The sequence below is a fragment of the Lissotriton helveticus genome, chromosome 6 (assembly GCF_964261635.1).
Source record: "Lissotriton helveticus chromosome 6, aLisHel1.1, whole genome shotgun sequence".
Classification (NCBI taxonomy): Eukaryota; Metazoa; Chordata; class Amphibia; order Caudata; family Salamandridae; genus Lissotriton; species Lissotriton helveticus.
Window position 1 is genome coordinate 371,617,844 of NC_136067.1, and position 16,220 is coordinate 371,634,063.

The 16,220-nt window shown below is 41.8% G+C and overlaps 1 protein-coding gene across 7 annotated transcripts in view; it reads right to left on the reverse strand.

Moving 5' to 3' along the window:
• The window catches only part of HPCAL1 (hippocalcin like 1), a 1,733,702-nt gene that overhangs the window by 891,154 nt on the left and 826,328 nt on the right, over positions 1-16,220 (reverse strand). The window lies entirely within an intron of this gene.

A 16,220-nucleotide genomic window follows, 5' to 3' on the forward strand; every position in this document is an offset into this window, starting at 1 on the left:
CTGTAATGCCAGAAACCGGTCCCCGGAAGCTTGTTTCCTTTCCAGTAAAGAATTGGCTTGGTAGTTTGGTCTGCCCTGTTCCCATGATGCACTGGGCCAGGGTCAGACTAATTTGCATGTAGCCGGGTTCTGAACTGGGATGGTGCAGTGAGCTAAAAAACGGTGATGGATCAAGCCCTGATCTTTTGACTGGGTAGGAGTGTTCTGCTTAATTCAGATACTCTGTCCATCACCACCCCCTTTTGAATCGAGGGGCTATTGTGGAGCACAACAAGGCCGGGGGGGGGGGCGAGTGCGCCAGGGAGCTTCTCACCCTGTGGCGGAGCGCTGACAGTTAACAACAAAGGGGGATGCACAATGGAGGTGCAGCCATTCGATGGACCCTAGGAAGGGGTAGATTCCACATGTGCAGTGTGTATGTGGGGAGGAGGGACTGACCTGCTGGTGGTCCTGGACTCTACTGCCCTAATCCACAACATATGGACTGAGTAAAATCTTGGGAAAGCTGCCTGTGTTCAGGTACCTCAGTGGGCTGGTGCAGTATGCGGTGCCCTGGATTTTAAGTAGTGCAACTGCTGGCTGTAGCGTTGGGGCCTGTTGGCACAATGTGTGCAGCAGAGTGGGAGCTTGGTGGGCCAAGACGGCCAAGTTCAAGTGTACGGCCAAGTTCTAGTGTACGGCCAAGTTAAAGTTAAAGTGTAATGTTGTATGTAATTTTCTTACTGCCGTTGACATGTTGACTCAGATAAAGTGTGATCCTGTGAATAATTGTTATATATCCAAGAAGGACACTTTACTCTGATAACGGTCAGGGGTGAATTACTTGTATTGATGTGAATAAAAGGCTACGCCGTGGACAATATACCCTGATTCTGATAGTTATTGGGCACAGCAGGGCGGTAATGTGATGGAAGTTGGGAAAGAGGGAATGTCACGTTGTGTGCATGCTAAAGGAACTGGTGCTGCCTTTTTCTTTTAAAAAGGATCTATTTTGAGAAGACAAAATTTGAGGAGCAGTCAGTGATCGTGCAGACCACTGCCTGCTTCCCCCTGGGGCCACCCAACACAATTCCCAAACGGGGACAGCTCCCCCTTTGAAAACAGGTTAGCATCTCCTTTGGGGAGTTGGCAAGTTATCAATGGTTTATGACTAACACTGCAGTCACAAACTATTGACACATGTAATTGCAATTCTCTTTTAGGAGATGTCCCTTTCACGCCTCTTCCTAATTTCGATTTGGAAGTAATCAGTAAATCAGTTTTGCAATTCAGAAATGACTTTTCGTATCAAAAATGGAGTTTACGAGAGCACAACAAGCCATTGTGCTGTCTCAAACCCTGTGGCTTTGGAAGAGTAGGGTTTGCAACAGCAAAGTGGTTTTGTACATTGGTGCAGAAGTCAGGAGAAAAAGCAACTGCATTTCTAAATGAAGGATGGATACAAATTATTTAAAATATTTTACCAAATGACCAGTTAAATTGCAGAAAAAATATAGACATTAACGTCAAAGGGGGTTGACTATTATAGACGAGGTCAGTAAACCAACTCGAAGTCCCAATGTTTCCACGGGAATGGGATGAAGAGGAGAGGTTGAGCCTTTAATGACAAGGTAGGGCTGGAAGTAGAGCGGGAGGTACGGTCGATTTAAAGTTACCTTTGCACTTAGAAGATACATGAAGTCAAGATTCCCTAGAAGCAGTTTTCCATTGATAGCTCCTCAAGGTCAAAATAGATGAATGATTATTCTTAGAAGAGAGACCCTGTTATTAGACAAAAGCTAAGTGTGGGAGAAAGGAACCTGGAGCGGCCAAGCAGAATGCCTGGAAGTCGATTGCTCTGGTTGGGTATCATGTATTGATGCTCAAAGATCTTCAATGGATGATGGTGAAAGGCCTGAGCTTGGATGAGATCCATAGTCCTCGAGGAGGATTACAAGAGACTTAGGGGGAAGAATGCTAGAGTGTATGAAAAAGCAGTGAGCAGGACCTAGAACTAACTGTACCAGACACACATCAGCTCAGGGATTTGTTGTGATAAAGTTCTGTGGAATTTAAATTCAACAGCTCTGGCAAATTTAAAGGCTGCAAAGTAGGGTCAAAATGTGTTTTTAAGGCATGCAAATCTACTGCATGGGGATTTGAAAGGTTTACATTTATATAAATGTACAGAGGAGATAAAAAGACAGTGAAATTATGTTACCACACGTTTAGTGCTTTGGCACCATACCCAATGAAGTCTGTAGTGTATGCTACTTTCTGCAAGAGAAGTCTGTACTATTTGATTCATTAAACCACAAGGCCACTTTTTATGGTTAAATATAGTGAGTAAAACCAAAATTTGTCAAATGCTGTAGCATTAGTTTAATTCTAAAGGAAGTTCCAAAACAGAACCTGCCTCTCAGCACCATATCCTACTATACTTCAGATTTTACGTTAAAAAATGTAATGGCTCCACTGCATAGCCTCCAAATGCAGAGTGCGCTCTTGTTACTGATTTCTCAACAATCTATCAGTTACTGAGTCATGTTGCACCATCATTTGTGAACAACATGGATTTCGCTACGAAGCAATTATCTCAGTCAAGAATCAAAATGTCTTTGGCGACATTTTAAAGAAATCACTTTGTAGTGTAGTTCCTATTATCCCAATAGGCTCTGCGCATTGGAATAATACCTTCAATAGTATAGGCCTAGACCAGACGTTAACTAGGTCTACTACTGTCGATATTAGACTTAAAGTTTTGGGTTTGCCAGCTAGCTCAGAGTTCACTAGAAACTTTCTCGAATAGGCAAGGAGGAGTTGAACCTCCCTGGATAGACAAGAAGGGATTTAGTTTCTGACAACCATAGAACATGACAACTTTGCTCTCCCCTAATCAAGAGTGTATCTCGAGAGTCGTGTGAAAACAAAAGGCAATTTATTTTACTCAGTCAGTACGTGCATTCTTAGTCTCATCAGATTGTAGAGAAAAGGAAGAGACGGGCGTGTTCAATAAAAGATGTTATTTATTGATCAGTCTCTTTTCTCATACAAGAGAAATGGATCGATATTATTGCAATACTTATGGTTAAGTAAAGTGCATACATTAAAAGCAGAAGTATAAAATAATACTGTAAAAACATTGATATGGTTTCTAAGCCATATGAAGGTTTAAAATGAATAAGATATATTACATACACATATACATTTGACTAATCGTACTCAACTGGTGTTTCTAACTACGCCTACCCCGGGTACCTGACCTAAGTCTAATGCGTGGGCGGGAATAGAAAGTTACAGTTTAAGTTAAGTTTGTTTTGCCAAGTGACTGACTAAGGAATTCCCTGTGAGGGGTTATTCAGTTCTGTACCTGGAGTCTAGGATGAATGAGGGATGGTATCTCTCGTCTCTGGTCTCGATATTCCAGGCTGCCTGCGAGGGCTACCCGGAAGCGCCGGAGCTGGATTTCTCGGCAGGAGAAAGCAGCGTCTCGTTCTCAGCGCGTCAGGAAAGGCGGGGCTGCGCCAGCGGGGTCTGCTCTGCTCTGGGCTTCGGCAAGTCTGGCTGCTCCGATCTCGTCACCACCGCGTGTGTTTGCATAGGGCAATATCGGTAATATTTATACCTTTAAGGTGCCGAGATTGACGTAAGGATGGACATAGATACGTCAATAAGGATGTCATACGACCAGGTCGTTAGCACATTCTTTTGCTGAAGTTCTCGGTGAAATCAAAACAATGGCCGCAGGGTTTTTCCCAGGTCTGTCATAGGTTTGATTTGTTTTGAGAACTCCGTATGCCTTATCAGGGGCTGGAGGAATATCGCTTGTCTAATTAGATGGCAAGCGTTATGACCTAATCAGATAACACGTTCCTGTGCCGTAGTGTGGCTTTATCAGATAACGGTTCCTGCATCATGGGGGTTTTCTGCCTCATGGGATGGCTGCTAGTTAACTTGTTAGTTTGTTAACCAGAATAGGGTCAGGAATAGGGGGATCGATACAGAACCTATAGGACTACATCACACCCACTCCACGCTAACTATGGACATATTTATTAATCTATGCATAGTAAAATATACTGTAGAGTATCGTGTATACCTTACCACCCCAAAATACATAAATGCATTTTGAAATTATCAAATATACGGAAAAAAAGCATTTACATGTATTGTATGCACTCAAGCTGTGAAATAATGCTAAAGTAATCACGCATTTGTATACATTATTGCTAAATGGTATATGAGAATTTTACACATGAAATGGCTCTTAATACAGAAAAAAGTTCGAGACCATTCCATCACAGAATAAAATAATTATGAACATACCAGCAGGCAGCTAATGTCTATAAGCTATCTAAAAGTAGAAATCTTAGTTCTCTAAGAATAGTTCTTACTTTAAGCAGAAGATAGTGTCCCGAAAAATATGCAAAAATATTTTGGGGCTGCTGAAATTTTTTTTGCTGTCCGTGAACTGGAGGGAAAATTGTTCATGGTATTTTGCTATTCTAGTTGAAGGCCAAATTCAGGGAACGCCGTGTACGAGTTTGCTCAAAAGTCTCTATTTCTGCTCTGGTGAGAACATCATATCATTTAGACTCTCGAAAAAGTTGTCAACAGCTTCCTGGGAGAGTTCCACTAACTCGGAAAAAGGTGTAACCATGCATTCGTGCGCATGATTGTCTCCATTGACATTCTGATTTGGATTGCTCACAGAAGGTCGTACCTGATCGATGCTGCTTTCATCTTGAACTCCACTACCCCTTAATCGTAGTGGTGAAGCTTCCACGAATGCCGTCATCAGGATTGGTAGCCGTTGAGGGCAGCACAAAGCATGAGCCTTTATTGGACTCAACAATGTTTCTGCATCCATTGGCGCATCTGATTGTAGAGTCAGACAGGTGTCTAACACGCATTCTTCTCCGCATAGCAAGCACCTTAATACAGGTAAAACACATCGATGCCACATTGGTCGAAATGAAAGAAACCAAGTCATGTTCAGGTCTCTAAGCCGGGATAGTCCCAGGATTTTTGATATCCGGTCCCGGTATCCAATGGCTAGGATTGTTTCTTCCCTTGTCGCAGGTGTTTTGTCTGTGACATGGTTTGCCATAACGAAATATAAGGACTAAGAATAGGATTCCTGAAATTAGTCCTAAAATGAGGGGAAGTCCGCCAAAAATCGAATGGACGAAATCTGGAAAAATACCCAGTATGGCTTTGAATGGTGTTAATGCCATCGAAAATACTGTCTTAAATACTTTTGAGACTCCACTGGTATCAGAAATATTTAAGATTTCATTCAGGATTTCTGCGAAATGTATGGGGGAATTAGTCGATAACAATGAATGTATCTCTGCAGTCGTCCTTGCGACTAGGAGATCATACGTTTCTTTTGATGACGTGAGCCTTGTCGGCGTCTGAAGAAGCACTGTTTTCATTCTGCTTAAAGTATCTATTCGAATAGAAGTAATTTTCAAGTTGGGCCATGCCCTTGCCTCCCTGTCTGGAAAGGAGCTGGGGAACAATAAGTGTCCACAGCACTTGACCTTCGCAGTCGTAGTTACGAGATAAGGAGTCCAGGGCATAAGACTACAGCATCTGCGGTCCACAATTAGAATGTAACTCCCATTATAGAGTCTTTGAAAGAATGGTTCTATCTCTGTAGCAGGTGTGCCTAGCTGGTGACATGAAAGGTTATTTGAGTTCCCTTCACAGGCTCCATGCAAACTAATTCCGTTACACAGAAGTGTACCGCTTAGTGACATCGCACAATTATCGCCACTAAGAAACACTTTCTGTCCTTTATTACTGACACATGCATGTGAATAGGGCAGGTTCCATGTTGTTTTAATGTACCCTTTTCCCAATTTTTCGTACATGCCAGCCTGTATATATATTTGGCAGTATTGAAACCTGAAGGTTGAGATTGGAATATTAATTATCCCATGTATTATCCATTCACTGACAGGTCGTTCTGACATTGTCACTGGTAATCTTTCGAATTTCTCAATGCTCAGGATTGTATAATCAGCACCCTTCTGGGCCATACTGATTTGTTTATCAGTAAGGTTAAAGATATTGAAAAGTGACGTTGTGTTGATTAAACGCCAAGGCACATAGCCTGAACGCAGATTTTGTAACGTCCAGCCAAGCTGTACAATAGAACGCAATTGAGACTGACCGTGTTGTAACAACAGTAAGTCTTGCGATATTATGTCGATTGCTGAAGACACAATGCTGTCCAGAGAAAAAATTCTGGAGGACAGAGTCATTAACCCATTGTCCACTACAGAAAGTGATTTTTCCAAATTAATACGGTCAATTTCCCGTATTCTTTCTGCTGTCTCAATTTGAGTAACCTTCCAGGCCTCATTGTATGCTGCATATACAGAGGCTGCTATGAAACGTTTCTGACGCTGTTTGCGCGGTCCCATAATGAAATCACGCAAGTCAGCACCATCAGTAAGTAAAGTTAGGTGTTGCTTAATTTCTGCCAGTGTGGAAGTCTGTAGCCATTGAAGGCATAATTTGCCCACACTGTAGGTGGTTATTATTCCTGGGTGTTGTCTTTGGGAATATCTAGGGTCTGGCCTGGTCATTTTGAACCCCTGTGTTTTGTTCAGGAATCTGTCTTGACAGTTATTAGTATCTGTGGGCCAGATCAACCACTGTTTCCAATCAGGATGTGTTCTGTTTTGGTTTAATACATAATTTACGTCTATCTCCTCGTCTGTGGAGCTATTGCTGTTTAATGTTGCTTTTGGAATAGACGGTTTATTTAAGTCTTTGATTTTGGCTAAGCCAAGACAGGTAGTTTGTTGAACAGTGTCATTTAAAAATATAATTTGTTCTGGGATCATGCAGGCTCTAAACAAAGATTCTATACCCTGTACTTGCCATTCTTTTGTGCCCCAAACACTCTTTACTTCAACATTTTTGTCCCAATAATCAAAACCAAAAGTATTCATTTGTTCAAAGAATGAGTCTGAATATATCAATTTTGTGTTGGTTATCATGGTCTTTGTCCCTGTCTTATTTGACAATTTAAAATAAAATGTTTCGGCATTACTTGTGTTAAAACCTGAAAAGTATGAATATTTGTCGTAAACGGTTCTTGAGCTTCCTTTTGGAGGGGTTGCACAATGTTCCCATTGATTATAATGTAAAACATTTCTAGGTTGTGCAGATCTATGTAAAAAATGGTTACCATAGTGGTTATAACAGTACATACTATCATAATTTGTCGAACCCTGCAAATAATCATGTTTGGTAAATTTAGCAGACATCATATTGTTTATACTTTCAAAGTCCCAATCATCAGCAAATGTGCTTGGTTTTACGAAGTCACTCAATGAGATCTTAATTTGGTGTGGATATTTTAGGATTTCAACCGGACCATAGATTTCGTAGTCAGTGTTGTCCCATGCTACCCCACCCGGTATAGGATTGGCTGTGAAGTTGACTGAAGAAAGTTCTCTTTTCTCGACGTGTGAAGATGTGTGTGGTTTGAGGATCAAGTTGATTTTCTGACTTGCTGTGTCCATTTTAGCATATTTTCCCTCAATGAAGCGTCCCAGTGTTAGTATCATGATGAGCCAAAGTATGAGGATAAATGCACCAAAACCCACCCAAAATTCAATCCATGGAGAAATCAGATATGCTTCTTTCAGTTGTTTCAAAAGTACTTTAACTTTATCTTTAAAGGTTTTTGTTGATGGCTGTGTTTTTGATTCAGTGAAGCCTTCAGAGGAATCATCGAAGTTTATGAAGTAGCCGGATGCAGTTCTGTCAATTGTTCCAATAGCTTCAGGATTACTGTTTCTTGCATAGTCGTTTGTTACTTCATTATAGGTTGGTGTGTCTCTGCTAAATGTTTTTATTTGGGTGTTCAGAGGTCTAAGTTCCATTGCATTGTTGCATAGTCCTTGTTGTTCTTCTGTAGGCGTTTCGAATGTGATTAGCCTCTTTGTTAGGACCTCTGTACTGGTAGCAAAGCTTGGTGTTCTGCTACTTATGGGGAGTCCACTTGGCCTACTATTTGTTATCGGCCACATGATTGTGGTTTTACCAGGTCGATGCATACAACTCGGTTCTCCTTTTTACCAGCAAGCGGCGGTAGTACAACTGATCTTGTCCCGTTGACAGACAAGACAGGAACTGCTTTTCTGTAAGAAGGCCCAAATTCCTTCTTTACCGCGATCTTTTCTCTGACTAGATCCCCGATTTTTGGAATCCAGACAGGTCTTGCTGGGACAGGTGGTGGTTCTTCAGTGGTTGTTGGCTGCTGTTTCAACTTTACGTTGCTCAGGTCTTTTCTTGTTTCGTTTAAGTCCTGTAAAATAGCCAAACGATCTTTGATATCAAAGCTTTTTTCCTTTACCACTGAAGTCTGACTGTCAAGGTCAGAGATTAACATCCTAGTTCCAAATAATAATTCGTACGGACTGAATCCCTTCAGAGAATTTCTTGGCAGGTTATTTAGACTACGTTGGACACTTATTAGATGTTTGACCCACCCAGCTCCCGAACCTAATACCTTTCCATTATAGATAGCTTTATGCCTTGGTTTTTTCTTTACACCATCCCGTATCCCTCAGGAAGGAAGTGAGAAGATTCCCGCTGTGCTATGCTCATTTGGCCATGTTTCCCCTCAGGCTGGAGGGCTCGAGTGAAAACAATGGTCAAACGTAGCATGCTCTTAGCGTATATGCCATTTAGACTCGCAAATCTTTGTATAACAGTCCAGACGTCAGCCGAGTGCTGGTGATCTACATTATAAGTGGAAACTAGCCTGTATATGTTAATCGCAAGCCTTGCTTTTTACTGTTGATTTTTTCTGGAGTGAAACGACACGGTATTACACCGTTTCTCTCACCACTGCGATTCCTGTTGCAGTTGGGGCACTTTTTTACAAACATGGTGTTATGCAGGCTCATGCCTGGCCACCAGTACCTTGATTGTAATTCTTCCAGAGAATCTTTTAGTTTGAGGTGTCTGAGACCCTCGCCCATATGTGCGTCTGCGATTAACAAGTTTCTCCTGTCCATGTTTGGAATCACTCTATCCCCCACTCCAGGGATTCGAGCAAAAGGGACGGAGTTTGCATCGATTATGTATGTATAATTGAGTGGATAGTTGATCGGTAGCGATGAGCAGTCACTTTTTGATGACGTTTTCACTGCCAGCACTGTTTCACCGTCAATATACTTCACTGTACGCTTTTTTCGAACTACGGAAGCCGATTTAGTTGCTACCGTTGTGGCTGTCTCAGCCAATGAATTCCCTGCAACGTGAACGCCATCACGCTGATGACTCTGGGAGTGTGTCACGTGAGTCTTTGGTAGTTCTTTTTGTAAAAGAGCTATTTGTTCCCAGAGCAGTTTCTGCTTTATTGTTGCACCTGTGTCATCTTTGTAACCGTTTTGAATCCATGTCTGCAAATCGTTGTTATATGATTTGACGCAGTAATATGAATCAGACACTATAAGTGTCGGGAATTCGCGATCCGCATTATCTAGCGTCATTTTCAATGCTATTATTTCAGTTTGTTGTTCTGAATTAGTTTCTACTGAGTGTGTTTTTGTTAATAGAGGTTTTAGTTTACCTCCGCGCCACACTTCTTTTGTAATCTCACATGTGGGGTTGTATGCTTGTTCTCCCCAAACGGAGGGTTGAGCATGTCCGTCTGTATAGATTACACAAGCGTATTGTCGTAAGGGCAGAATGTCGATTGGCAGAGGGAATGTTCTTTCATATTCTAGATTTCTTAGTTCCTCTAGTTCTGGATCAAAGTAGTAGTATACTTTGTCCGTTGTAATGGAATTCACCCATTGTATCCATTCTGGATTCAATGTTGTTGTTGGTAAATTACACGGTGTTGTTAATGCCTCAAAGGCTGATTCCGCTGTTCTGACTGTGATGTGTCTACCGTCCGCTTGATCTTTTTCTCTAGCTATTGCGGTTTGAACTGCATGAACAATGTTGTCTTTAATGCTGAATTTCTTTTCAGCTTCTGTGTACAAGTGTGATTTGAATGCAATTGGTACCTTTTCTCCCTCATTAGAGGTCAGGTATGTGAATCCACATCTTCCTGGGATGACTCGAATCACAAGATTGCGTGTATTATCACGTGTTTCTAATTTTGTTTTAATTAACATGTCTGTTTGTAAGGATCTCAGAATTTCTGTGTGTATTTGAGTCCAATTGGTTCTTTTAAAATCTGGTTTTATTAGATCATAAAGGGGTTTGACCCTTTCTGCGTAATTTGCAATGTATGTTCTTCCGAAATTTAGGAAGCCTAGAATTGACTGTAGGTTTTTTAGTGTTCTAGGTGCTTGGAGTACGGCACATTTCTCTAGAAAATTGTCAGCCAGGCTTTTGCCTTCACTTGATAATTCATATCCTAAGAACAGGACTGTCAGATGGGCAATTCTGGATTTTTTAAAGTTGAATTTGTAACCCTCTGCTGCGAACCCAAGTATTATGGTGTTCACTCTCTTCAAGTGAGTCTCCAAGTCATCATCTGTTAAGTATATGTCGTCGACATACGATAATGCTTCGTCGTCATATGTTTGTAGTAATTCTGTTACTCTCGCTGAGAATACTCCCGGGCTGTTCTTGTACCCCTGGGCTAACCGACAGAATTGTTTTTGAGTGCCATTTATTGAGAATGCAGACAAATATCTGCTCTCTGGTGCTATGTTTTGACAAAAGAATCCATTAGAGATGTCTAATGTTGTTTTGTATTTTTTGCGCACTATGTTATTCATTAGTGCAGCACTATGTGAGTTTTGCACTGCAAAAGTTTTGCAACATGAGTTAAGGTGTCGGTAATCCAAAACTAGACGATATGAATTGTCTGGTTTGGAGACCGGAAACAAAGGGTTGTTCATTTGTGAGGTGCAAGTTTCAATCACCCCCTGGTATTCTAATTGATCTAGGATTTCTTTTACCTGTTTTTTAGCTTCTTGCTTAATTGGGTACTGCCTCTGTGCAGTAGGTTGTGATTTTAACTGGATTTTGTGAGGAGGAGAGTCCTCATCCCATCCTACGTGATTTTTATATAAAGCAGGAGCTAGGGCTACTGCCCACTTTCTAGCAAGTGTGTATTTTTTATGAATTGGGATGTGATTTGAGAAGGCAGGCATAATTATTTCTTCGCCATGAGGGCACTCCCTGACAAACTCTGGTGGCCAGTCTTTTTCAGCTAGAAGGATGTCATAGCCCTTGGAGAGATTATCCCAAAATAGTCCCCTTATTTTTCTAGTCTTATCCCCCTCTATACGTAAAGTTATTTCATATATTTTGTGAGGTTTGCTAACTCTGGTGTCTGCAGTTTCCACTTGAAGATATTCATTCGTGTCCACTGTCTCCAGATGATTCATAAGGACTTTGCGAGCTATGCTCACTTCTGCTGCGCTGTCTAGCATTTGTCTGAGCCCATTCTCCGTTTTTCAGTTGTGTCCTCAGTATTCTCGGCATCGTTGACTACCTTGATACTAGCTACCTTCTTTTTTGGAAATTGTAATTTCTTTTTTAGCTGAGCAGGTTCCTTGTCTTTGGACTTGGCGTGCTCCTCTCTTTGTTCTGATCGTCCTCTTCTTTCCGATTTCTGCGAGGAAGTCTGAAAAGATTGAGAGGGACGTGTATCAATGTCTTGATATCTATCAGGCTTCTTTATATTATCCCTATTTCTAAGGTTATATCTTTTCCCAGAGGGGTCACTTTGGGGTGACCTGTGTCTTTGGTTCGGAGATTTTTCTCTCCGCCGAGGAGACCTTCCTCTGGACTGGAATTTCTTTTCTTTAGGATTGGATTGTTTGTTTCCATCCCAGCTCTTTTTTTGTGATGTTGAATTATTATTAAAAAATATTTTTTCAGGACTTTCAATCAGTTGTGGTTTTTCTGGTATTCCACCTAAACTATCTCTACCTAGTTCCTCATAGGATTTTTCTATAATTCTGGCAATTTCAGCTGGTTGGTCTGCTATATCTGTCTCCTTTAACCTCTGGCGGATCGCCACGTTTGCTGCTTCTCCCTTTATGTTGGCTAATAATATAGCCGAGACCTGCTTGAAGTCTTTTAGTAATTTCATACCAAGAGTTAAAGCGGGCTCTGGACCATATTCGTCTTGAATTTGTTTTAGCACCTCTGGTATTACCGAAATGGATGGAACACCGTGCGTTTTTGTGTAGATGGAAGCAAAGACTGTACCCCAAGTGTCACAGTCCTCAATGTGTGGTGCGATTCCCATTGGAAGACAGATAGTCAGAATCCTGTGTTTTTCTAACGGGGTGGTGTCTGGAAACACAGCCTCTATTTGGGTGATTTTATGTGCTAACCAGAATGGTATTTGTTCCCGTTTAGCTGGTACTTTACCTAGGCAGGATTGTATGTTCTGTGGTGTAATTTTATTTGTGTTCCCCTGATGAGGGGTCAGCTGTGGAATTTTAATTGCTGGCTGAATTGTTGAAGTCTGCATCACATATTGGACTAATTGTCTATGTAATTTTATTAATTGTTTTAACTGTGTTAACAGCTCTGCTGCAGACATCCCATTGATGTCTGGATGTGGTGTGTATCCGGCTAGGACCGGCCACGTTGCTCCTGGTCTACCTAAAGGACCGAGCCTGGTGATGTGATTATTGTGTTTTAGGGCGCCATTAAATAAGAGCAGGTGCTCTTGAAATTTAAGTGGTACTTCCACCTCCTCGAAAGGAGTATACTCTTCAGGAGGTTCCTCTGTTTTGTAATAGTGGAAATACTTTGTGACAGCATTTGCTGCTGGAAAATGTATCCATGAATAGTATACCTCTGTCTGCCGATATTCGTGTGCCTCAATTACGAATATGACTGTACCACCTCTAGGTGTCAGTCCATTTTCTATAAGTTTTAAGGTTATAGATTTCCTTTTAATGACCGGGATGAGTATTATATCCTGGTCTGCGTCTTGCAGTGCAGCATCAGCTGCTGCGAGTTCAGTTGCTAATCTAACTGCCTCTCTTTCTCCTTCACTGTCTGACATTGTACTGTCCAGAAGGTTATTTTGTTTGTTTGCAGATCAAGTTTCTTGTGGAGACAAAGATTAGATGCACAATATTTTGGAACGGTTTATCCTTCAACGTTGACTAAACCAAGTACCATACATAGGAGTTTCCTCCTGCGAGGTTTGGCGGATATTACCTTTCGCCCACTCCAGACGTCTTTGGAGTATTATGGGAAAAGGGGTCTGAGTGAGAAAGCACGACTGAGTTACTCTAACTGTCTTACGTTAATTTTATCGCCCTTCCAAACACGTTGGGCGCCATGTAGTGTAGTTCCTATTATCCCAATAGGCTCTGCGCATTGGAATAATACCTTCAATAGTATAGGCCTAGACCAGACGTTAACTAGGTCTACTACTGTCGATATTAGACTTAAAGTTTTGGGTTTGCCAGCTAGCTCAGAGTTCACTAGAAACTTTCTCGAATAGGCAAGGAGGAGTTGAACCTCCCTGGATAGACAAGAAGGGATTTAGTTTCTGACAACCATAGAACATGACAACTTTGCTCTCCCCTAATCAAGAGTGTATCTCGAGAGTCGTGTGAAAACAAAAGGCAATTTATTTTACTCAGTCAGTACGTGCATTCTTAGTCTCATCAGATTGTAGAGAAAAGGAAGAGACGGGCGTGTTCAATAAAAGATGTTATTTATTGATCAGTCTCTTTTCTCATACAAGAGAAATGGATCGATATTATTGCAATACTTATGGTTAAGTAAAGTGCATACATTAAAAGCAGAAGTATAAAATAATACTGTAAAAACATTGATATGGTTTCTAAGCCATATGAAGGTTTAAAATGAATAAGATATATTACATACACATATACATTTGACTAATCGTACTCAACTGGTGTTTCTAACTACGCCTACCCCGTGTACCTGACCTAAGTCTAATGCGTGGGCGGGAATAGAAAGTTACAGTTTAAGTTAAGTTTGTTTTGCCAAGTGATTGACTAAGGAATTCTCTGTGAGGGGTTATTCAGTTCTGTACCTGGAGTCTAGGATGAATGAGGGATGGTATCTCTCGTCTCTGGTCTCGATATTCCAGGCTGCCTGCGAGGGCTACCCGGAAGCGCCGGAGCTGGATTTCTCGGCAGGAGAAAGCAGCGTCTCGTTCTCAGCGCGTCAGGAAAGGCGGGGCTGCGCCAGCGGGGTCTGCTCTGCTCTGGGCTTCGGCAAGTCTGGCTGCTTCGATCTCGTCACCACCGCGTGTGTTTGCATAGGGCAATATCGGTAATATTTATACCTTTAAGGTGCCGAGATTGACGTAAGGATGGACATAGATACGTCAATAAGGATGTCATACGACCAGGTCGTTAGCACATTCTTTTGCTGAAGTTCTCGGTGAAATCAAAACAATGGCCGCAGGGTTTTTCCCAGGTCTGTCATAGGTTTGATTTGTTTTGAGAACTCCGTATGCCTTATCAGGGGCTGGAGGAATATCGCTTGTCTAATTAGATGGCAAGCGTTATGACCTAATCAGATAACACGTTCCTGTGCCGTAGTGTGGCTTTATCAGATAACGGTTCCTGCATCATGGGGGTTTTCTGCCTCATGGGATGGCTGCTAGTTAACTTGTTAGTTTGTTAACCAGAATAGGGTCAGGAATAGGGGGATCGATACAGAACCTATAGGAATACATCACAACTTAACGAAAGTAAGATCAAAGTATTTGGTGTTGTGCTGCTCCCACAGGTCACGTAACAGGTTGACAATCCCACCCTTAATACGATCACAGCCAGTAGTATTTTGCGAGCCAGTAGGGTTGGGGTACCTCCATTTCTACACTATCTTGAGGGCGCTGAATTAATGGCAGGCATGGCTCCTCCGTAATGGCGGAGGAGATTCGCCCCACTGTCAGCAGATGAAAAATAAAATGATAATAAAATAATGTTATTATAATTTTTTTATCACTGCCTGAGCCATAGAGTCTTGGGAGGGGCAGACCATAACTGTGAGGAGAAGTGGTGGGCACTTATAAGTGCGCATGTCAGTTTGGTTGGCCGTCTTAGCCGGCCAAACAGACATGCACACTTATATTTCTCCAACTCAGCTGTGTTGCAAATCCGAGTTGGAGGAAAGCCACAGCGAGTATCAGACCAGCCCGCTCAGGCCAATCCAGGCACTTCACTCATGCTAGGTATAAAATGGGAGCAGCGTCTGGATTGGGTGGGGAGCCTGTGCTGTGGCCCAGGGACTGGTGGAAGGAGAGCTGGAGAGAAGCACCAAGATAACTGTCAGGTAAGTCTTTATATATTTATTATTATTCCCCTAAACGTCCCTGCCCCTCCACTTTAGATTGGCGGCGGCCACCACTGACTAATGAGATGGCAGAAATCTAGTGCACCACTCGCAAAAAAAGTGCCTTTAAAATTGGAATAAATCAACACACAGTGACTAAGAAAAAACTACCTAGGGAAATATTTAGAAATATGCCCAAAATCTTCTCAGACACCTATGCGAAAGCCCTTCCTGTGAGCACAGATGCCCCGAATCTTTGTCAATTAGTGAAAAGTTCTCCGGACACAAGTGGCTGCATGATGGATCTGACCTTCACACTCACTCACAATGAAAGAGCAGCTAATCTTGGCATTTCAACCATAGTGCTGGTCATTTCATTTTTTGAAATAAATTTGCATCTACTGCCCATGCACATTGATTCAGCATTGTATTGGAGTCTACACCTGGTCCTGTTTTGGATTTGATTGAATTCATGGGATTTGTTTATGTTTACACAGAGCAGACTGACTCCGCTGAGGCAGGGCCTTACCACCCTTGAATTGCACAGCGGCAGTCAGCTGCAGTCAGCTGCATCAGCATATTGCCGGAAAACAAGTAGAGCAACATATATGTGCTAAAAATTAAACCCATAAAAAGAAAAAAAAAAAAGATATCTGTGCACACATGACCAGGAAAAATGTCATCACTCACAGTGCAGGATAACCAAGGGATGAAGTGGTCTGATCCACTGCTACATGTTTTAATTTGTTGTGAGTGGAAGAAAATGTGAACACACTTAGACTAATGGATGAAAAAGGTTGACCAATGTATATATGTATGTTTTGTTTGGAAAAACTGAGGCTGGAGAAACAGCTTAAGCGGTCTTTCAGAAAGTTCCAAAAAGACAAATGTACGATGGAACAACTCAATACCCATACCCACCTATAAACACCAAAAACACCCTTACCACCCAATACCCT